The sequence below is a fragment of the Cotesia glomerata genome, linkage group LG7 (assembly GCF_020080835.1).
Source record: "Cotesia glomerata isolate CgM1 linkage group LG7, MPM_Cglom_v2.3, whole genome shotgun sequence".
NCBI lineage: Eukaryota > Metazoa > Arthropoda > Insecta > Hymenoptera > Braconidae > Cotesia > Cotesia glomerata.
Window position 1 is genome coordinate 17,721,488 of NC_058164.1, and position 25,355 is coordinate 17,746,842.

At 36.0% G+C, this 25,355-nt stretch overlaps 1 protein-coding gene and 1 long non-coding RNA gene across 2 annotated transcripts in view; one reads left to right on the top strand and one right to left on the bottom strand.

The window, feature by feature from the left end:
- Nucleotides 1-25,355, bottom strand: part of LOC123268762 (GTP-binding protein RAD) — a 332,020-nt gene that overhangs the window by 126,104 nt on the left and 180,561 nt on the right. The gene's annotated exons all lie outside the window — the stretch shown is intronic.
- Nucleotides 1,427-25,206, top strand: LOC123268768. The gene is made up of 4 exons (XR_006510293.1): nt 1,427-1,559; nt 1,787-1,792; nt 8,293-8,297; nt 25,196-25,206. It is a non-coding gene; the product is annotated as an uncharacterized LOC123268768 (long non-coding RNA).

Consider the following 25,355-nt stretch of genomic DNA (forward strand, 5'->3'; position numbering starts at 1 on the left):
GCAACAGGGAGAAGTAGTGTAACCGCCAAACAGTGTGCCACAGAAATCAAGAGGGACCGACCCCCGGAGTAGTTACCTTTCGACAGAAGCCAACAACATCTAGGAGTTCAATCTCCAGTAGTGAGTTAGATCGTCGTATATTCAAAAAGGTATCAAGAGTTACTCTGTGGGCTAGGAATGGACCGCGGGGTTTATACTCAGTTTACTTCTCCTCTGATTAATTGTTCACTAATTATTAATTCTTAATAATTCAATAATTATTTAATTGCAATTGATTTATATTCGTTAGTTGGTATTGAGCGTCTCTCAAGGGGATTTTCACCCGAGGACTGCTCAAAGACCTTGTGGTGTAAATTGTCGTGAGCATTTATTTGGTAAAATATAATTTACTCGATTAATTATTAATAATTTCGAACATCTGAAAAATCGGTTTAGTTGCATATATTTTATTTATCAATTTAATAAAATAAAACCGAATAATAAATTCTTCGAGAAAATTCCATTGTCTTCTCACGGACCAGTCAAGCGTCGGTTGAATAGTACAACGCAGTTGATACGTACCCAAGGTCAAACTCTACTACGCACTAACGAATGTTGGCGTCCATTTTGAGCGCGAAAATTCTTGTCGATTATTTTACTCGATAATTTATTAAGAACGATTGAATTATTATTTATTAATATTATTTATTACAAAAAAATATTTATATTATTTATTGAAAATTGATTTACTGAGATTTTGGCGCATTAAGACTGATTTACCCGTGGATAATTTTCGTTAATTTATTTTTATATTGAGATAAATTATTTATTTAACCAGAAAATTCCACGTGGTTATTTTTATATTGAACTTAAGTTCTGGAAATTTATTTAATAATTTAATTTCATTATTTTTGATAAAATTCTTTAGAATTTATTTGACAGCGTGGATATTAAGTCAGGGAATTTTTAGTTAAAATTAATTGATGAATTTTATAAGAATTATTTTTATAATCAATAATAAAATTACGAGTTGAGATGGGAATAAATTTATACGTCGAATGTTCCTAAAAATTTATTTAATGTTGAGTATTAAACTCGTGATTGATTTGGAATAAATTTAGGCGTCGGTTTTTAGTTCGGATATTTGGGAATTAAATTTATTAGTCGTGAAAATATTTTATAATTTAATTGCTAGCTAATGACTGAAATAATTAAGTAAAAATTTAATGTAATAATTTCTGGGATTAAATTTTGTTATAACTTTTATAATTTTTAATGAATAAAAGTAAAGTAAATTCAGAGTGTGTGAGTGTGTGCGGGGTATGTGTGTGAGCTGCAGAGGCTTCTTGGCTTACGTTGCAGGCACTAGGCTGTTGCTTCTGTAGCTGGGTGTTGTTGATAAGCCCTCGTGCTGTCTTTGTACGAGGTGTCTTGTGGATAGTTATAGGTTTGGTTAGTCAAGTTTAGTTCTGGTTAGCCGTTAGTAGGCTAGACGAACTCTGTCACACTGTTGTCTTTGTGCAGAGTAATTAAAGTTTAGTTAGTCAAGGTTAGTTCTGGTTAGCCGTTAGTAGGCTATAGTTTTAAGTTGATTATAGTGTGAGTGTGAGAGTGTATAACTTTATTAAATTGTTGTTACCAATAAATTCCGGATATTGTTAATTAAGAATTTATTTATTTCAGATCACCTTCCTCCACTCTCTCTCCCTGTAACATAAGCTCAGCTCTGGTTCCGGTTCCAGGAACCGTGATTAAAAATCCTGGTGGCGCCCTTTATTTATTGATATTAGATTTCAATTTGGTTTAGTTTATTGTTTTGGTTAATTTAAATTAAGGGGCCAATTGAGCGGTATCAATCCCCGTTACACATCTAATTAATTATTGGGTTAATTTTATATGATAGATTATTTAATATGGTCCTACGCAATTCTCTGTTACCAATTAAAATGCAAAAAAAAATATCTAGATATAATTTTACGGCTATAACACCAGCGGTCACCCATCCAACTATTAACCCTGCTCAATGCTACTTAACTTTGGTGATCTCCGTGCGTCTTGAAGTTTCTGTCTGCTGTGCTGCTGTCTTAGATGATAATAATTCTATGATCTACATAATGTATCATATGAGTGTTTATCTTAAATATAATATAAAAATTGATTTTATAATATATTTGGATAGTCATAATTCATAATTTATTTATTTTACCGAATCTCATTATAATATAACACTTTTATTTAAATAATAAAATAGATAATGATTTTACTATTAGGTAGTAGCAGATCAGACCAAAATATCTCATAGGAAATGTAACAAATTTTGTACTTCAAAATTATTTAAACGTAATTATAAACATCATTTTACACTTTTCGTGATTACCAAAAAAAAATTTTTTTTCAAAGAAAAAATTTTTATATATGTTAATTATATATAAGCATATATAGTTATATATACTTATATATGATTATGTATGACCTCATATACAATTCCACATATAATCATGTATGATTATATATACTTATATATAATTGTACATAGAACTATATATAATCCTGCATGGTTGTATTTTGCTCCATATGTAGTCATATATAATTATATATAATCTCATATACAACTCCATATATAATCATGTATGATTATATATAATTATGTATGATTACTAGCTGACCCGGCAAACGTTGTTTTGCCATGTGAATAATTTCTAGAGAATTTCTAGAGTAGAAAAAAATTACTAACTCATTGGAAGTGTATAACGATGTGGAATATGAGTGAAAAAGGCCTGGAGCGAAGGTAACGATGAGGGAATGTTGTTTAAAAATAACAAAACACCAAACATTAATTGTTTTAATTTATTAAAAGTAATAAGTATTTATATAATTAATTAATGACATAATATTAATCTCTTAATGCTGCAGTGTAAACAATATTTTTTGTTAGCCCGTCTTTAGCTAATACAAACAAACTTGATGGTTTACCCACTCGAGAGCATGCAACGTATAATTGTCCGTGTGAAAAACATGGTGTGCTCAAATCTAAGCCACAAACAGACATTGTTTGGCCTTGGGATTCATTAATAGTCATTGCAAATGCCAATCTAATCGGAAATTGAATACGCTTAAATTGAATTGGCACATCTGTGGGTATAATAGGTATTCATGGTATCATTATAGTTTCACCTCGAAACTTGCCATTTAAAATGGTGCCTTTGATAACGTTTTTCATTAATTTTTTAATGACTAATCGCGTACCGTAGCATAGCCGTGGCGGGTTCAAATTACGAAGCAAAATAATTGGAGATCCAACTTTCAATTGTAAGTTATGTGGTGGCATGCCTAGCAAATCTAGTGAGTTCAAAAACTCTGTTGGAAAATTTACAGCTTCAGTGTCATTGCAAACTGTATCAATAGATTTATATGATACCAAGTTTCCTGGCAATAACTGTTGTATCTTCAGATTTAAAATGTCAATGTCCACATTTTTTGCAGCTAACATTGCTCTTTCTGCAAGCCACTCGAGATTTATGTAATTCGTGTGTACATCGGGAAATATTTGTTCAATGAGAGCATCTTGCGAATCAATGATTGTGCAGAAATCATTCGCTAATTTCATGTATCCAGTTTCAGCTATAGTGACTTTTCCATCGCCGATATCTAAGAGTTGTTTTGAGAATGTTTCAGTAGATGGATCTTGAAGCATTTGAACGCGTATATTTACTTTCAGCTGTACTATTTCAACATTACGCCACAATGTCGATGATTTTAAGCAGGCGTTGATTTCATCAGCGTATGTTAAATATACGTGGAATGACGGGAAGTGTTTGTCTGAAGTCACCTGAAAGGACTAACAGAGTGCCACCAAATAGTTTGTCGTTGTTTTTAATATCTTTCAATGTCCTGTTCAACGCCTCAGGCGAATGTTTGTGTGCCATGGTACATTCATCCCAGATGATAATTTTACACTGTTTCAGCACTGTGGCTATGGACGATTGTTTTTTTATGTTGCACACTGCGTCAGGGTTATTTTGAATATTTAGTGGTAGCTTAAATACTGAATGAGCTGTTCTGCTTCCATCCAATAAAGTTGCCGCAATGCCCGATGATGCAACGGCCAATGCGATGCCATTATTGGATCGTATTTTGGCGAGAATTAGCGAAATAAGGAATGTCTTGCCAGTTCCACCTGGTGCATCTAAAAAGAAGAACCCACCTTGTCCTGCTGAAACTGCGAGCATAATGCGGTCGTAAATGGTTCTTTGTTCCTCATTCATTAGTGGGACATTGCGAGTAATAATCGCCGCCGTTTCTACAGTGTTGTACTGCATTTCACGATTCATTTCAGTGTTCATTAAATCAGTTGCACCTCGATTTAGCGAATTCATACCGAAATGACTGAGTGGTAAGTTGGCAATGATAATGCAAAGATCCTCAATAGCAATCAATGGTTCATTGTACATATCGTCGCTGAATGTTATCGCTAGATCATTACACCGTGTACGATGTTGATGCAATATATCATCAGTCATTGAATCTTTGTGATTATCCCACAATATCTCTGCTCGGGCTGGAAAACATGTAGTCAACACTATAGCGAATAGTAGACGAATTTGTATTGCTGTACAGTTCAATGCTGCTTCAGAAAGCATACATTCCCACTGATTGTCATCTTCTAGCAAGCCGAGCGCAAAGCATGCATCTTTATACGTTGTATACTGTTGCCCATTCACTTTACGTATATCTTGAAATGACAATGGGCCAGTAACATTAACCAACAATAGTCGAAGATAAAAGCACTCAGTCTGTCTTGGATTCACTGTAAATACTCGCTCCAAGGCGTTTGATTTGAATAAATTGGGGCATGCATCAACTGGTGAGCCTTGCTTGCGGGGTATCCATTGTTTTGTTTGAGCTCATGTGAAATAGCGTGGTACTTGTGAATAGAGTAAAGTACGCGCAAAGGCACCAAAATCATCCGCACGATTACACAATTTAGAAAATTCAGTGAGTGTAGTTTTTGGTGGATTTATAACACGACCAATCGCTGTCTCGTTCGTGAAATATACACACTGACCATTTTCAAGATGAACGGCTAACTGAACAACTGCTGGATCCCGTTCATGAATTGGAAAACCAAAGATACGCCAAACAGCTTCATTGGAGCTGATGTACCGACCTATTTGGTAGAGCGTTATTTCATCGTTTTTATTTACTGGAGGAGCATTCACATTGGTATTTTCCACTCTAAACACCGCCATGTCACTGCCTTTATGGACATACTTGCAAATGTATTTGATGCTCTTCACAGAACTGCAGAACTCAACATTAATATGAGCATTGTATGTTTTGCTCAGCAGGGGCGAATATGGCATGACCCAACGATTGTCAATATCAATGTCTGTATTGCTGATGTTTTCAATAAATGATTGTCCGCCATTATCTGGATTCCTTCGACGATATATAGGATATCCGTCGACATTTGTGATTGTATCGTTAGTGAAATCTTTAGGGAAATTTTTTGTACATTTTCCATCTGACATGCAAGGCGATGAACGATTAAAAGTACCGCATGGGCCATGAATCATGTTTGCTGTAACAATATCAAACAGCAGTTGATCAGTAAACGGGTCGGGAATTTCTGCAGAAATTATATTATCTATTTCTTCAGGACGGATTTTGTCGATTAACCAAACCAAAATGTGGGCATGAGGTAATCCTCGCTTTTGCCACTCAACCGAATATAGCCAGCAACGTGTGGGACCGAATACATGTGATTTAGTAATAAAATTTATTAATGACTTCAGCTTTTGTCTAAACACACGTGCTGTAATGTCATGACGATGTATTGCATTTTGGCCAGGCAACAGCAAAGATGTAATCTCTGGCCATTTTGGATTACATGTGAACGTGATAAATAAACACGGTCGCCCATATTCGCGCACGAAAGTCAGAGAATCCTGTATATACTCTTGCATATGACGTGGACTGCCTACGTACGATGATAGTAGAATGACAGAGTTACCAATTTCGGCGGCGTTGGCGTTGTTGACAATAGCGTCTCGCAAGTGAATGTACTCTTCCACACGTAGCTTGAGTTGATTATATCGTAAGTATCGTAGTGGTTCGCCTTCTATCTTCGCGTACATATCGACCATGAATTGTTGACAAAGCTCTCGAAATCGTAGAATGACGTTATCCAGCCCGCGTCTAATTATCAATCTATACGCATAATAATCCTTCGAGCTAACGTTCTTGTTTGTTTCGGCTCATGTAATAATATATTCATAAATATTAATTTAAGTTAATTGCGTTTAATAATTTAATTGTTTTGTTAAAAGTGTAATAATCAAATTCATAATAAATGAAGTACCTGATACGGCATCTCGTTGTTTAATATTTATGCTATATCCGTCTTGTCCCTTCCAGAAGATTAGCGTATATTGGAGAGCGTCATATGAACGGTGTGTATCAGCAATGAACTGAAGATTATTATTTCTCCTACGAATCACAATTTCTCGTGCACCTGTACGATCGCCAACCCTGATTCCAGCAACGTCGTCAGCAACAGGTGCATTGAATCTACGAATGTGTTCTCCAGCTGGTGTTTTATCAGGATTACTAACAATAGCGTGATTATCGCTTTCTAATTTGTGCATGTGGGATTTGAATATTTTCAACAATTCATTATGCTCATTCAATAAAGCATCCAGCTCGCTGACGATGCATCTAGCAAAGAATGAATCAAGGTTATTGTAGCCACAACGTGCATCCACCCGATTGGCTAGTGCGCTTCCGGAGTCCTCGCCGCCCATAAAGTAGATTTGTAAAAATTTATTTGGTTCTTTTGGCATTGGCAGCAATGAGCCTATTTTATGATAAACTTAGCCTCTGATTTTAAATGTAGAATTGTATTGTTGACCGATTGCATTAGTATTCTGAACTATTTCTGTTGCTCCGAACGATGTCATTTGAAAGCATGAGTTGAATGTTCGAATGGACTTCAGGAACACGTTAGAATCTAGATCTAGGCCGATAAGCAAACCGTTCAATGGTTCCGGTGGTGTTTCAATTACAGGTAGTTGTACCTTCCCTGACGCGCAACACATCCCGTCTGGTTCATTTTTGAATTTCAAAGCATGACAATACGGGCATTCTTTGTCCATAGCACCAATTACTACTTTTGAATGAGCATAATATTCAATATCGGGCTCATACTGGAATGCTAGACGCAGAAATGATGTAGCTACAAATGCTCGATGTGCCTGTTGGCGTTGTTGGTCATTCGCTCTGCGTCTATTGACAGTAAAACGGTGTGATTGTCGTTGTTCTAATCTCATGACTTCATTTCGTTCAGCTCGTGTATCGTCTGATTGTTCTTGACGCAATTGCGCCATTCTCATACGCGCTCCAGTATTTTCTTCCTGAACTTGTTCTTCGGTTCTTTGGACTCTTCTATTTCAAAAGCTTCTAGATTTATTTGTATCACGGCTCAAATTGGCCCCTTTGCGTTTTGTTGGCATTGTTCACTGTACAATACAAAACACACATGAATAGAACTGATTGAATTATTTAATTATTATATTTAATTATTATATTAATAATTTATTTTATCTTTGATTACATTAAATATACATGTAAAAATTAGATAGTTTCACGAAAGCGAAAAATTTTATGTTTCCTAATTATATCAAAAATACATATTGTCAGAAATAGTGAAAAAAAAAAATTCTTTCGAGGTTAGAGCTCTTATAAGTAAACACAATAAAAAATTTCCCAATTGTAATAAAAATCTAACTTTCACCGAATTCGTTTTTCATCATTCCCAACAATATTTTCGTTATAAATAAGAAAGAATAATTTTTGATTTTATAATAAACGTAAAAAATAATTTATACTTATAACTCAATAGCCGTTGTTTGCGGGAACTCGTGACACGTGTTGAATATTTTAGAGGTTATGTAAGTCACTTAATTAAACTGATCGTGCGATTTACACTCAAAATTAATAATTTTATTAGTTATTAATAATTAATTATATTCAATAATATTAGTTATTAATAAATAAATAATAAAGTTACTCGAGAATATATTTGATATGAGAATTACACTGAGATAGTAAAAATGTTTAATTACTACGCTTGAAGCATAAACACTAATAATAGCCGAAAACTGTAGAGGTAACATCCCTACTCTGTGCTGTTTACAGGGTGAGAAGTGACACCGGTAGACACATGGAGGGGATAACATACCAAGTGATAATAATTGATGTTGTCGAGCGGGATAGAAAATGATAAAATTATGAAAATGACTATTAAAAAGCAAGGGTTGGTGATAAAAAAGTGCAAATTTAGAGTTGTATGTATTTTTTGATGCCACATAATAAAAAAATTAAAAAAAAAAAAAATTTTATCAAAAAAATTAAAAAAAAAATTTTTAAGGTGAACACTCCTTATCACTTAGAGGTTAGAAAAACAGATAGTAGCCGATTCTCAGGCTTACTGAATATGCATAAAAAATTTCATGAGAATCGGCCAAGCCGTTTCGGAGGAGTATGGGAACGAACATTGTGACAGGAGAATTTTATATATTAGACTAGCTGACCCGGCAAACGTTGTTTTGCCATATAAATAATTTCCTAGTAATTTCTAGTGTAGACAAAAAATAAAACTGCGTAGACGAGTGTAGACGAACATTGTGACACGAGAATTTTATATATTAGATATATAATTACATATGATTATATATAATTGTATAAAATTATATATGTGATTCCATATATAATCATATGTAATCATATATGATTATTAGGGTGTGTCATTTTAAGGCGATATTTTTTTTTTACTGATATACCAGAAAATTTGGTAGTTTATAAAAAATAAAAAATTATGCCACTGTGCTAAAGGATTTAAGTTCAATAGCGGCTTAGCTCATCAAAAAATTCGATTTCCCATTTAAATAACACAGGAAATATTTTTTTTTGTTTCAAGTGGATTTTTCGTCGTTAAAAAATCTTTTTTTCAAAAAACCTTCTTATGACTTTTATAGGAAATTAAATTTTCTACAAAATTATCTCTTTGGTTAAAGACTGTAGAACCACTAGTTTCGAAGTTATAGCCCGTCGAACGGTAACATTTAAAAAAATACACATTAAATTCCATTTAATTTTCAATTTATTACTCTTACATAAATAATTTAATTTTTTTATACATTGTCGAGCATTTAAATTTTAAATTAAAGTATTTACTCGTTTTAATACAATAATCTCAGTCAAATTATTGTTAATTAATCGTTATAATTACAAGCAATATATTCCTTAAAAATATATTGCTTAAGAATTTATCTGTTTCGAGAACAATTTTCACTCAGCTGGACAGAAACTTCGGGATTCCGCTATATTTGTTTTTTCATTGTTTTAGTATACATAAAAGTATGGTTTTGTGCGCCTTCAGCGATCCAAGCTCCTTGACAGGATTTAGAATTTATGAAAGACTTACTGAATTATAAGAGAATAAAAAAAAATTTTTCAGAAGTAGCATCGAAAAAGTTCAGCAATCACTTGTAGTATTATCTTTCTGAACAACTTATTCGTTTGTTATTATTTTATGATAATGTCAGTGTAGAAATCAAAGTAAATTTAATTGAATCGATTTAGAAAAAAAAATTAGGAAAACGGTTGACCCTGAAGGCCATCCTTGCAACTTCCCGCCAATTCTATACCTAAACGCTTGAAATTGCACTTATGACGTTTTTGAGCTCTTTGAGCTCATAAATACAATTTGTGTGTTATTTTAAGCTCTCCGAGCTCAAAAAAATAGCTGTTGTATGCTTTTGAGCTCGAAGAGCTCAAAAGTTTGATAGAAGTTTGATAAAACACTATTTTTTGAATTTTCAAATCGCAATAACTTTTGAATGAATAAACCGATTTCCACGCAGTTGGTGGAATTCAACGCATTTTTTTAAGCTTCATAAAGATTGTTCAAGTTTAAATTGATAGAACGAAAAATTTCGAAGTGATTCCGAAAAAACACTTTTTTCGTTTTTCTTTCGTCAACGATAACTCACGAACGAATCAACCAATTTTGACCGAGCTGGCGGCGTTCGACGTGGTTTTTTGATGTTAAAAGCTGATTGGTTTTTGGAATTGATCGGTAAAGCCGTTTAAAAGTTACTCCAAAAAAACCCCATTTCAAAAAAATTTTTTTTGTACTTTTTTTGCGATTTCTCAAAATCTACCGGTTGGAATCGTTTCAAACGATATTATATTCAAAATCTAAGTTTAGTCAAGCCCTTTCGAATGGTACCAACCGCGATAAAATCGGTCGAGCCGTTCAGAAGTTATGAAAGGTTTACACACACACACACACACACACACACACACACACACACACACACACACACACACTACCACCGCGGAAATAGTCAGGGAAGCTTCCTAGGATCTCGAAACGTCGAAATTCGATGAAAACTCAATTTTCGTAAAACGGGGTGAAAACAATAACTTCCCGATATTTAAAAATCTTCGATTTTCTTAGCGGAAAGTTAAAAAGGTCAAATTAGAAACTTTGAACGATTTAATGAAAAAAATTAATATTAATTCTTTCTTAAACAAACAACTGTATGATTTTGCATCAGTAGTGTCGTTGATTATTTTTGAAAGGTTGGAACACCCAACCGATTTTTTAAATTTAATACATCCTGATCAGTAAATATCTGACAAAAGTTACAATACTTGCTTAAAAAATTTTTTTAATTTACACGTTATTAATGATGCTGCGGAATAAGCGGCCCAACTGATGGAAGCCTACAATAAAAGCTTAACTGCTGATGAAGAGCAGAAGCAATACTTATTGCAAGTTGTAGCTATGCACAGAAAAAAATTTCCAAATGCTAACAAGTAGACGTTAATGTTACCATTTTTAGAAGAATAAAAAAATAAAATTTTTTGTAATTATAACGATTAATTAACAATAATTTGATTTAGATTATTGTATAAAAACGAGTCAATACTTTAATTTAAAATTTAAATGCTCGACAATGTACAAAAAAATTAAATTATTTATGTAAGAGTAATAAATCGAAAATTAAATGAAATTTAATGTTTATTTTTTTAAATGTTACCGTTCGACGGGCTATAACTTCGAAACTAGTGGTTCTACAGTCTTTGACCAAAGAGATAATTTTGTAGAAAATTTAATTTCCTACAAAAGCCATAAGAAGGTTTTTTGAAAAAAAAATTTTTTAGCAACGAAAAATCCACTTGAAACAAAAAAAAAATATTTCCCGTGTTATTTAAACGGGAAATCGAATTTTTTTATGAGCTAAGCCGCTATTGGACTTAAACCCTGTAGCACAGCGGCATAGTTTTTTATTTTCTATAAACTATCAAATTTTCTGGTATATCAGTAAAAAAAAAAATATCGCCTTAAAATGACACACCCTAATAATTATATACAATTATATATGATTATATAAAAAAATTTTTTCTTGGGCATGGAAATTGAAGGTTATTAAATAAGCTTTAAGATGCAATTTACAAAAATATGAAAAGTTATCGCATTCAAAAGTTATTGCAAAGAGAACCAAAAGAAGTTGAATTTTTCGAAATTTTTTGAAATTTTGTATCAGCTCGTATTTCAAAAATAACAAACCATTTCAGCTCATCCTCGAACTTAACCTCGGTAATTATCAGTAGAATATATATAAACATACATACATATATAAACCTACATACAAACATATATATTCCGTAGAATATATATACATATGGGCAGATCCATTAATTCTCGACGAAAGTGTGCGCACTCAGGTCAGCGATTTTGATGCCGATTTTTTCCTCAAAAATATACCTTAAAAGAAGACGATCCTAAAAATTTGGACCCGATATAATCAAATCCAGCCACTGGAGAACTTTTCGAATTTTTAAAAAAGTTGATTTTTCACTGATTTTCGAATATTTGTATCTCAGCTTCTATAAAACTTAAAGACTTCTCCTTAGCGCCATTTTTCTTCGTAGACTCTCTACTTTTAAGAAAAAAATAAGTATTTGGTCTAAACTCATATAGGGCTTAGCTGACAGCCTCTAACTAACGAACTGTTTTGGTTAAATTTTACCTATTTGTAAAAAACACTAGTATATGTACAGTGTTTGAAGTTGAGGATCGACCAGCAGCTAATGTCTTCTATTGGAGTATACTTTAGTAGAATCTATGCAATTTTTACTTGATTGCTTCTATTAAGTAAAGTTATAGCTATCTGAAACCAATCAAATTAAAAAAAATCGCAGTTTTCAGATGGCTAGAACTTTTTTCTCGGAACTTCAATTTCCTTCAAATTTTCAGGAAAGTTGCTTTATTATAGTCCTAAAAAGCTCTGAAAATTTGGGCTAGGGAATCGAGCTTGTATTCAAGTTATGAATTTTTTAATATTGCCAAAATTGCGTTGTTGAATATAATATTTGCTGGTAATTTCTTACATATCTATCGGATTATTCATATCTTATTGACAAGTGAAATATTAATATTCTCTGTACATAGATATAGCTGCTGTCAGTAATCATTCAAGTAGCGTCTCAAGTAGACATTTTACTCTCAAAAGCGCTATCGTTCTTATATTGTTTGAATTTGTATCAAAAGTCGCGCTCGGGCTATTTTGTTACTCAATTTATCCGCTTCGTGGCATGACTGAGGTACCAATGTTATCATATGCGCATGTAAGCATTACAATCTACTTTGAACCTTATATTTTCAGAGCAATATGGGTATCTGATGCTGACGTTCAAAAACATCATAAAAAATTGAAAAAACGATTTGATTCTGTGAAACCATCAAGGACACTCGAATTAGTCATTCTTTTTCACCAATCAATGACAATTTTTTAGAATTGAGAGTGACTTTTTTCGACAAAGATTGTAAAGTAGTTAAACTTAATTTATAAATAAAAATTTTTCAAATTTTCTACAAAAGTCATTTCCTTTATATTTTTTTATACTTTTACGTAATACTAGAATACAAAATACAAATAACAATAGATTATGTTCCTAAAATTATTTTTGTTTTATTCGGTAATTATTATTCTATACGCTTAAGTGATGACTATTAAGGAATTCCTTATTAAATTTAACGCAATTATAGCAATATTAAAAAATTCATAACTTGAATACAAGCTCGATTCCCTAGCCCAAATTTTCAGGGCTTTTTAGGAACATCATAAAGCAACATTTCTGAAAGTTTGAAGGAAATCGAAGTTCCGATAAAAAAGTTCTAGCCATCTGAAAACTGCGATTTTTTTTAATTTGATTGGTTTCAGATGGCTATAACTTTACTAAATAGAAGCAATCAAGTAAAAATTGCATAGATTCTACTAAAGTATACTCCAATAGAAGACATTAGCTGCTGGTCGATCCTCAACTTCAAACATTGTACATATACTAGTGTTTTACAAATAGGTAAAATTTAACCAAAACAGTCCGTTAGCTAGAGGCTGTCAGCTAAGCCCTATATGAGTTTAGACCAAATACTTTTTTTTCTCTTAAAAGTAGAGAGTCTACTGAGAAAAATGCCTTTGGGCAGAAGTCTTTAAGTTATATAGAAGCTGAGATACAAATATTCGAAAATCAGTGAAAAATCGACTTTTTTAAAAATTCAAAAAATTCTCCAGCGGCCGGATTTGATTATATCGGGTCAAAATTTTAGGAATCGTCTTCTTTTAAGATGTACTTTTGAGAAAAAAATCGGCATCAAAATCACTGATCTGAGTGTGCACACTTTCGTCGAGAAGTAATGGATCTGCCCATATATATAAACTTTTGTATCATATACATTTTTTCACTCAGATCAACGAGCTGAGTAAGAATGTACAAAAATTTTTTGAAAATTTTGACATGAGGACCAATCCATTTGTTAGATTTCTATGAAATCTACTAATACCTGGCGAAAAGTAAAAACTTCTTTTTTGTCATATCAACCGTAAATTGGATTTTCAAACATACAGAGGTATGTTTGAAAATCCGTGGGGGGGGGCGCAAAGAATACGATTTCTGGCGATCTATAGTTTAGTTAATTTACCTCGCACTAGTATCGAAAAGTAACTTCTCTCTCTCTATCTGCGTCTCTGCATTTCTGCACGACTACTAAAATACGCTATAGAGTCGTATTATATTTTAATTCGACAAACGTCCGCTGGGTGGAGTAAAAATCGCAAAAGAAAATAAGGAAATCGGTTGACCCTAAAGCCCACCCCTGCAACTTCCCGCTAATTCCATTAATACCTGGCCGCTTTTTCTGAGCTCTTCGAGCTCAAAAATACAATCTGTGTGTTTTTTTGAGCTCTCTAAGCTCAAAAAGATACCTTTTCTATGCTTTTGAGCTCTTTGAGCTCAAAAGTCTGATAGAGGTTTTATAGAACACAATTTTTTGAATTTTCAAACCACAATAACGTTTGAATGAATGAACCGATTTTGACGTGGTTGGCAGCATTCTACGCAGTTTTATAAGCCTCATAAAGAATTTCTAAGTTTTAATTGGTCGAACTAGAAATTTCGGAGTAACTCCGAAAAAACACTTTTTTCGGTTTTCTTTCGTTCACGATATCTCTCGAACGAATCAACCGATTTTGACGGGATTGGCGGCAATCAACGTGGTTTTTTAAGGTTGAGAGCTGATTAGTTTTTGGAATCGTTCGGTAGAGCCGTTTAAAAGTTATCCGAAAAAAACGACTTCTGAAAAAATTTTTTTTCCTATTTTTTTTTTAGATTTCTCCAAATTTCTCAAAATCTATCGGTCCGCATTGGTTCAAATTAACAGGGAATCTAAGTTTGGCAAATCACTTTCGAATGTCACCAACCACGATAAAATCGGTTCAACCGTTCAAAAGTTATAAGAGGTTTACATACGTACACACACACACACACACACACACACACACACACACACACACACACACACACACACACACACACACACACACACACACACACACACACACTCGGGGCAGAAGAGATACTGCTACCGGGCGCGTCTCCCCGAGCGGATGGGAGAACGCTCGCTGTCCTTGGATGACACTCAATCTCTTAGTTGATGAGGTACAGCGGGTAGGAGCCAAGCAAAATAACCAAACAAAATAAGCTCCCGTGGACAAAACTCCCCTTTAATGGGTTGGTCACACTAACTGACCTAGCAAGACGATTGGTTCCTGCTGTAACTCACTGGGAGTGTCCGGAACCTATATCGTAGTTTCCGACGATGCAGGCCACGGCTGATGTGAGCTTGCTCTGCCGAGGTGAAAGTTGCAGCAGTGGATCAGGAGCCAGCCACTTCGGGCCTTGATCAGGAAGTACGCAGTGAGTGTTAGAGATCGGAATCTTCACCGCTCCGAGCGAGTCTAGTCCGTCCGTGTATTCCGGGACTGGCTAAGTGTCGGCTAGGCCTCAGGGAACTGGGGTAGGAGTACTATCTCCGAGGGTACACCCGTTCCTAGTTATGGCAACCCGCTCCACTCCGTACGATGCGCTGGTAAATCAAAAAAGTATGAGTAAGTTACAGGAAACAAACATGAATAGAAACGGGCTTCATGCTCAACAAGCAGCGATTGAAGCAAGCGCTGACATGAAGAGAACGCAAGCGTTGGAGCGCCTTGAGAAGCTGACCATTGAGCTGCAAGAGTTTGTCCAAACTAAGGTCAATATCCACAAGGAGATAAAGACCAAGACAACCGGTGTAGTCAATGCTCTTGGAAGATTCAAGAAACTGGACGAAGAATGGCGCTCATCATTACACCGCACCCCTTGTGCTACATCGGAGAGAAACAGTCAAGTGGTTGTTGAAGAAGCGATGGACACTGGAGCCGAAGGTGACGGAGAATCAGTCGCTGAAGAAGAAAGTGAAACTATCACAACGGCAGAGACTGAATCCTTTGACCAAGACGGCCGCATCCTGAGGAAGTTGAAAAGAAAAATTCGTTCTCCCGAAGGCGGAGCTTTTCATACTCCCAAGAAGCTGAAAGACGTTGGACCTGGTCATCCCATCAAGAAGCAGGAAGTGGTTAAGGATCTTCCACAAAACTCTTGTGAACAGAACAAGAAGCCAGGCTGGGAAAAAGTGCAGTCCAGAAAGGACAAGAAGAAGGAGCGCAAGAAACTGCCCCCAGAAAAACCTCTGGTGCCTCCACCGACGCCGAACCAGAAGCCAAGAAGAACAGCAACGAGACCGGAGGCACTTATTATCCGTCCAGCGAACAAAGATAAGTATTCTGAAATACTTACACGGATCAAGGCGGACGTTCGCCCAGATCAGGTCCGCAACACAGTCGAGAAGATACGCAGGACCGCGACAGGGAACATTCTCATCACGCTGTCGAAAGGCAGTAGTGATAGAGGTAAAGACCTGCAGAAGACTATCGCGGGAATACTTAAGGAGGACGCAAATGTCATTAGTACAGGACCTGAAGAAGACCTGGAAATTCGCGATATTGATGATACTACAACTAAAGATGACATTCTAACAGCTTTACAAGAGGCAGCTGGAAACGATTGTGGTATAACAGTAGAGGCCATTAAAATTCGTAAGGTCTTACGTAGCAGAACACAAATTGCGTCGGTGACTCTGGCAGCAACGGTAGCGCAGAAAGTGGTAGGAGAACACGGTAAGATTAGGATCGGCTGGACCAATTGTCGTATTAGAACAGTACTAAGACCAGTCCGATGTTATAAATGCTGGCATTTTGGACACCGTGCGGTTCAGTGCACAAGTAAAGTCGACCGCTCCAAACTTTGCATTAAATGTGGAGAAGAGGGACACAAAATCGCCGAATGTAATAAGCCTGCTAAATGCGCACATCAATCCGGTACAGAGAATAACGCCCATCATGCCGGCACAAGCAGATGCCCAGTATACCAAGAGGCACTCAAGAAGATAACTGATAAACGAAAATGAGAATACTGCAGCTAAACATCAATCACTGTGAAGCGGCACATGATTTGCTCATGCAGACAGTACGTGAACAGAAGCTTGATCTTGTGCTTATATCGGAACCGTATATACACCTCGGCGGCCAACCATGGGAAACTGACTGCACCAAAAAAGCTGTCATATGGTCCTGTCGCAAGCTCCCCTTCCAGAGTGTCGTTAACAATGGCAGCGTCGGCTTTGTAGCAGCATCGGTAGATGGCATCCGCTTTCACAGCTGCTACGCACCACCTAGCCTCACTATTGTTGAATTCATGGACTTTCTGGATCGACTGACGGAGGACGCGAAGCAGTACTACCCAGTGGCAATAGCTGGAGACTTCAACGCCTGGGCAGTGGAATGGGGCAGCAAACACACCAACGCTCAAGGTAAAGAACTACTGGAAGCTTTTTCTACGTTAGATGTAGTATTATTAAACAGCGGCGATGCGCCGACGTACACTAAAGGAGACGCAAGTTCTATTGTGGATCTTACTTTTGTCAGCAGCAGCCTCATCAGAGTAAACTACGACTGGAAGGTGATGGAGATCTACACGGCCAGCGATCACAATGCGATTCTCTGGGAAGTATTAAAGGACCAGAATCCTAGAAGACCGGCTAAGAAACTTGACATCGTTGGGTGGAAGGTGAAATCCTTTGACCCAGGTGCTCTAGTAGCTGCCCTAAATAGTGAACCGCTTACTACTGGATCTGCAGAAGAAATGACCAAGGACTTGATGACGAGAGTGACCCAGGCTTGCGACACCTGCATGCCCCGTAAACGGAGCATGAACCAAAGACCTTCGGTGCACTGGTGGAATGAACACATCAGCTTCCTACGGAAAGAGTGTCTCAAGAAAAGAAGAATATCTCAGCGTGGTTATCGGCGGCCTGACTCAGCGGAACTAGTCACAGAATACAAGAAAGCTCGTCGACATTTAAACAAAGCCATCAAGGATAGCAAGAAGAACTGCTGGAAAGAGCTAATCAACGAGGTGGACAAAGACTTGTGGGGTAGACCTTACAAGGTAGTCATGGCACACCTGAAATATCAGCCAATGCCATCTCCTACGTGTCCTCAACTCTTACAGAAGATCGTGACTGCGCTGTTTCCACGACAGTGCGTTTTCAACTATCTGTTGACACAGGACGAACTGAATGATATTCCACCTGTCACGAAAGAAGAACTGATGAAAGCTTGTAACCGCGTCGGGAATAATAAAGCACCGGGATTGGACGGAATCCCTAATATTGCCTTGAAAACATCTATTAAAGCAGCGCCAGCGTTATTCCTCGACGTCTACAACATCTGCTTGAAGGAAGGGATTTTTCCTCGGAAGTGGAAACAACAACGGCTGGTACTACTTCCTAAAGGGAAAAAGCCACCGGAAAAACCGTCATCTTATCGTCCACTCTGCATGCTGGATACAGCCGGTAAGATACTAGAACGTATAATCCACCAAAGGATAGAAGCAGTTGTCGATCCACTCTTGGCAGACAATCAGTACGGATTTCGGAAAGGACGATCAACCCTGGACGCGATCAACCTGGTTGTCGGTATAGCCAAAGACACAATCGCCGGTACCAGATGGAAGGGGGGAACGAAGAAATATTGCCTGGTGGCAACTTTAGACATAAAAAATGCCTTCAACTCCGCCAACTGGGATTGCATCATGCAAGCCCTTCAAGAGATAAACGTACCAGGATACCTACGAAGGATAGTCGCTAGCTACTTCACAGATAGAGTCCTGAGATATGACACGAAGAATGGTCCAAAGGAGTATGATGTTACTGGAGGTGTACCGCAGGGTTCTGTTCTCGGTCCACTTCTCTGGAATGTCATGTACAACGGATTTCTGAGACTGAAACTACCAAGGAACGTCATACTGGTAGCGTACGCGGACGACGTAGCCGTAGTAATAGTCGCCAAGCATCTTGATGAGATAAAACATATGTTCGCTATCACCTTTGAGCGAATTAACCAGTGGATGGACACAGTAAATTTACAACTGGCTAAACAGAAGACCGAGGCTGTACTTATCACTAGCAGAAAAGTGGTGGAAACGATCAATCTAAACGTCGGAGACCAAGAAATCACATCCCAACCATTCATTCGATATTTGGAAGTGATGCTCGATGCCCGACTTAACTTTTAACAACAAGTTGAACACGTGACCACCAAAGCATCAGCAGTAGTAGCCAACCTAGTACGATTGATGCCCAACATCGGTGGCCCGAAGCAGACAAGGAGGTCATTGCTATCATCAGTAGTTACATCGGTCCTCACATATGGTATATCCATTTGGGCCGACGCACTTGAGATCCAAGAATCATGGAGGAAAGCATGTCCAGTTTACCGACTGAGCGCGCTAAGAGTAGCCAGCGCCTTTCGAACAATATCAGAGGAAGCAGTGTGTGTCATTTCCGGAATTTTGCCGCTCAGAGTCCTAGCTGAGGAAAGACGTAACCTTTACCAACGAAAGAGGACAACCGCACAAAGTGCCGAGGAACTCAGAGCTAAAGAACGGCAGAACAGCATCGCACGATGGCAATCGCAGTGGGACGCCGCGACAACAGGGAGATGGACACACCGTCTCATACCAAGGATTGACGTTTGGCTTAACCGGAATCACGGCGAGGCCAACTACTATCTGACCCAGATGTTGTCAGGACACGGCTGTTTCCGGGAGTACCTTTATCGCTTTAAGCACGATAATTCCCCAGAGTGTTCGTCTTGTCCAAGAGTTGCTGAAAATGCGGAGCACGTTTTCTTTGAGTGCCCTCGTTTTAACCCACAGCGTGATGAGTTAGAGAAGATCCTGAACAAGAAAATCACACCAGAGTCAATAATAGAAGAAATGCTGTCATCCGAAGCTGCCTGGAACGCCACAAGCACGTTTACCACCGAAGTGCTTACAGAGCTGCGTTCCATTGAAAGAAAAAGGGCAAATGACAGAAACTAGAAGGAAGGAAAAATAACGCCTTAGCCACCAGAAGGAATAGCAGTAGCTAGATCCTCCCCCCACGAAGTAATGCCTGACGGCGGTTTCCATGAGGGATTAGAGGAAAGAAGAAAAGGGGTTTAGGGTTTAGTGGGTAGGGGCGTTAGCGTCGAGTTTTAGTATGACGCTGCGTCGAGTCGCCACATATCCAGGCCGAACAGCTATGCTTGGAATCCGTAAGAAGGATTCCCCCCCCCTAAGATAAAAAAAAAACACACACACACACACACACGCACACACACACATACAGACACACACACACACACATACATACATACATACATACATACAGACATAGTGACACCCTCGCGGGAATAGTCAGGAAAGCTTGCTAGGACCTCAATACGTCAAGATCTGATGAAAATTTGATTTTTAAAAAACGGGGTGAAACCAATAATTTCCCGATTTTTGAAAATTTTCAAATTTCTTAGCGGGAAGTTAAAAATCTTAGCGACAGTCGAATCTTGTAAACGGCTTCTACATATACGTACATTTAATCCGTCGCTATTTAATCTCGTGTGACATAATTCTTGTGCCTTCAAATAAAATAAACAGTAATTTAATATTTTTTCATATAACATGCATTGAAAATTTGCATTGAAAGTTTCAATGCTTGTTGAGCCAACCGAAACTAGTCAATTTCAGACCAGCGCGACTGTTGCCGGGCAGGAATCAATCATTTTTTTTCCGGCGGGCAGAAAATGAAGATTTTCTGCCCGCGAGATGAAGTTGTAGCTTTATTTTCAATCCTATCAGAGTATCTTTTGTTTATTTTATACTTTTATAATTGTCATTCTAACCGTTAACTATACTGAAATTTTATAAGTCTGTTACTAAGCATAAATAAAAATGACAAAAGAAAACGATTCAATTCACGAATAATGTTTAATACAGAATAAACCATTACTTTTTTAAATTATAGTTTTTAATTTTCTTAATAAGTTTTATAATAAAATTTGTTGAGACTCAGAAAACATAACGTCTTTTTTCATAACGTATTTTAATTCTCGGAATTTGTTCGATGCTCAAAATTCTACGAAAAACGCTCACAGACAAAGGCATTGCATCTCGAACGTTCGAGAACATTGGCTTGAGCTCGGTTCCCGAGCTTCGAGGCTCGGACCACTGCAATGATGGCTGCTGCGCTTGTGCAGAACGTCAAGCGGGAGAAACACCCGGCAGCGTCTGCCGGCACGTGGCAGTTGCTCTGTGACTTTCGTACTGAAACGATCTGCTTAAACATCTACAGCTAACTTTTAACTAAAACTATCTTTGAATTCAACTCGGGGTGAATAATATCTCAATATTCATTTAATTTATATTGTTTGATTAAATTAACATTCATTTAACATCGCTAAACTTGATAAAAACAACATCAGACATTCGCGTGAGATTTCCGCATTACGTCACGGTAAGATAATTTATAAGAAGGTATTCCAATCCTGCAATGCATGATGGGAAATGTGTCAAGCGGTCGCGCCACCACGAGTGAGTCAGACACACTAACCGGCAACTAAAGTATTTTCATGCTAACTCTCGCAATAATAATAAATTTTATTTAATATATAATCATTGCATAAAAAAATTATTTTCACCCTCTAACAATAATAATAAATAATCATAATTAAATAAAAACCTTTAAATAACTTTTTTTATTGCATCCGTAAATTTTCCGGTTAAACCGGTTTTTCCTAAACGCAGTTTATCATTTACCTCTCACATCGTTACGTTAAGCTCTATTGTGGCGCCTACACTTTTTGATAACTTTTCATTTACCAAGTCCGGGTTCGAAACTCGGCAATTCTATTTTTTTTTTCTTTTTTTTTTTTTCACAATTATTCTATAATTTTATTATAATTTTTATTATTCCAATAGATTCTCAGGTCTTATACTGAATGTATTATTATTATTTATTAATTATCAGTAAAAATAATTAGATTAGAGCTCGTCTAATAACAGGTAAGTAATTAGTATGTATACAGTCATTTTAATTTATTGAAACAAGTACTTTTTTTTAAGTTTATTGTGTAAAATATATGAAATTATTATTGATCAAATCAACAAATTCAACGTATTACAATAGAAAAGATGATGGACAGTATATATAGATAAAATATATTTATTCCAAGGACTAATATATGTATAAAATATTGTCACCCAGCAAGTAACTTTTAAAAATTGAAAGCCTCAATTTTATTGAGAAAGAAGAATAAATAATGTAGTATAATTAACTTATTTACGGACGGTTTTTGTTGACGTGCGCATATATGCGCTCTTAGAGCTGAAGACTGCAACATTGGGATTATCAGGTTGCACTGTGATGTCTTTTGCGAGAACATGGAGTCGCAATGAGATAAATTTTCCGAGTATTTTGTCGCGAATACCATGAAATTTTGGGTAGACTAATGATTGATCGGCAGTTTCCAGAACACTCTTCATTACTTTTTCATGCACAGATTGCAAATGGAGAAGAGATTTTTTGTAATTAGCAAAAACTTCTTCCGCAGTCTTCAAAAGTGTATATACTGCCTCTGTCGAATGTTTTAAGTTTCCTCGATTTATTGCATCCGTCCAAGCCGTACTCGTGTTAGGCAAAGGAACTGAAGAGATTATTGCTGCCTCACAATTATTACAACTGTTCGCACAAGCAAACACTGCCCAACCACAAAGGTAATAAAGCCCATAGTTTTGTATTTCGGATAATTTACAATTTATCGGAATTTTAACGAAATTTTGTGAATCATCATTAGTAGTTTGGAGTTCAGTTTTTTTTTGCTTGAGAAATTCAATGTAGTACGGCTCATCATCGTCTTCATATGATGCAGACGAAGGGACACGTAAATACTGAGCCACTACAATCAAGCGCATTCGGTAGCGTAATCGGCGAAGTTTAGGGTGAATATCACCACCAGCTCGAACCTGAGAAAATAAATTTTCTACAGAACTAGAAGTCTGACGCCCCATAAGAATGTACTCCAATTTTTTTGACAGAACTAGATCTTCTCGTAATTTTAACGCAGTAGTAGTAGCCAGAATGATGCCCCGTTGTATCGGTTTTCATCTATTATCAGAGCTAACTTGTAGTTCTCTGATAATCTCAATAAAGCTCTGCAGAAACTCTACTCGTTCTAACGATGCGCCATAAGTTCCGTGAGTTACTTTTGTGCCGACAAACCATGAACTCATACCACTGACTACATAATAAAATAAACCACCCAGTGGTCATAGCTGTTTGCGGAAGAAGACCAGTTTGCGCCGCTAGAATTAATGCATGTCCCATTTCATAGCTAAAAATTTTTCTAGCCAGTCCAACGTGCATTTTATCGAACTGTGGTGGGTCTAAAATAACAGTGGTGAGACCTTTTACTAGAACAGGCCCACCAAGTGATTGGTACTCTACAAGCTGTCGAACGTGGGTAATATTAACAAAAATGGGAAAAATTTTTTGAATTTAGAAAAATGTACTGAAACGAAGAGTATTATCTTAGATTAAAAATTTTTTCTCTTCACTCAGAAAAATTATTCTTTTCCAAATAGATTTCTTTTTTGGTTCAAGACTTTTTTTCGTCAGGCAAGTTACTTTTTTTATCATGGTGGTAAATATCTCACACAAACGAGAATTCTCAGTAATGGGTTTTGAAATTTTACAAGCAGATGCCCATTTACTTCTCATCTCAACTGAACGAGAAAACCTCAGCATTTTAAAACCCTTTTCACTGCTGTTATGACAGTCAAGAAAGCTACATCCACCCATGATCTGCGTTAATAAATATTAGTTTAGATATTGTTACATACAATAAAAAGTTATCTAAATGCAGATTTATTAAAAATAAATATCCATACTTACTTAATTTAGCTCTTCAATACACACTCTCAACAACAAAACGTTAAGAAAAAACAAATTGACATTTTTAAACAAATGACAATCGCGAAATTCTATACTACTTGTATCTATCAAATAAATTAAAAATTTTCATTTGTCTATACACATACATAAATAAATATTTTTAAGAATAAATAATTGTCATTATAATTTCTATAAAAATATTAATTAATTAGGATAAGAAATAATTTGCAATTAATAAGTACAATTAGATACCTCATAAGGGTAACGTTGAATTCAAAATTTCCCACCAGTAGCATTTGAATTGTGAAAAATTTTATTGTTAATATAACCCGATATTGTTCATTATATTTATTATAACATTTTGATAAAAATTTCAATAATTTAAAATGACTGTGTACATACTAATTACTTACCTGTTATTAGACGAGCTCTAATCTAATTATTTTTACTAATAATTAATAAATAATAATAATACATTAAGTATAAGACCTGAGAATCTATTGGAATAGTAAAAATTATTATAAAACTATAGAATAATTGTAAAAAAAAAAAAAAAAAAAAAAAAAAAAAATTTTAGAATTGCCGAGTTTCGAACCCGGACTTGGTAAATGTAAAGTTATCAAAAAATATAGGCACCACAATAGAGCTTAACGTAACGATGTAAGAGGTAAATTATAAACTACGTTTAGGAAAAACCGGTTCAACCGTAGAACTTACGGATGCCATAAAAAAAGCTATTTAAACGATTTATATTTAATTATTATTATTTATTATTATTGTTAGAGGGTGAAAATAATTTTTTTATGCAATGATTATTTTTTACATAAAATTTATTATTATTGCGAGAGTTAGCATGAAAATACTTTAGTTGCCGGTTAGTGTGTCTGACACACTCGTGTTGGCGGGACCGATTGACACATTTCCCATCATGCATTGCAGGATTGGAATACCTTCTTATATATTATCTTACGTCACGGCGACAGCGGTCATCAAAACAGCGTCTGTCAATTCTTTTCATAACGCCTCTCGACAATAATTTCTCATACAAAATTAATTTCAAATCATATTGCTACATTAATTTGATCAATTAACAAACAACACGAACGGCGGCTGAGCTCACCCCTATTGTGTTCTCTCCTAGAGACACAATTTTATCATTCACACACATATACACATTCTCATTCACACATACTTGTTGTACATTTCGAGGAGGTTTTTCCTCAGTTTCGGCTGAGGTTTTCCTCCTCTGGGGAAATAAACTTTCATCATTATTGTGCCCCTAACCAAATGATTTATTTAAAGTTATCTAAATTAATCTAAAAACTACGAATAATTATTTTAAGTGTTAAAATTAAAAACAATTACGGGAAGTAGCCTCATTGGCTAGTTTCCGACAAAACAAAATGGTATTTTCGCTATTCATCTGAAATTATCTAGTTCTGGTTGGCTCTAGACATTGAAACTAGCATTTTTAATTCAACTTATATGAAAAATATAATGTGTGACGCGGGATGAAACACAATTTCAGATCTAGTGATGCCAGCCCTCACTTCGCTTGAGCAGGCAACTTCAATCTGATCTGAAATCATTTTGTTTC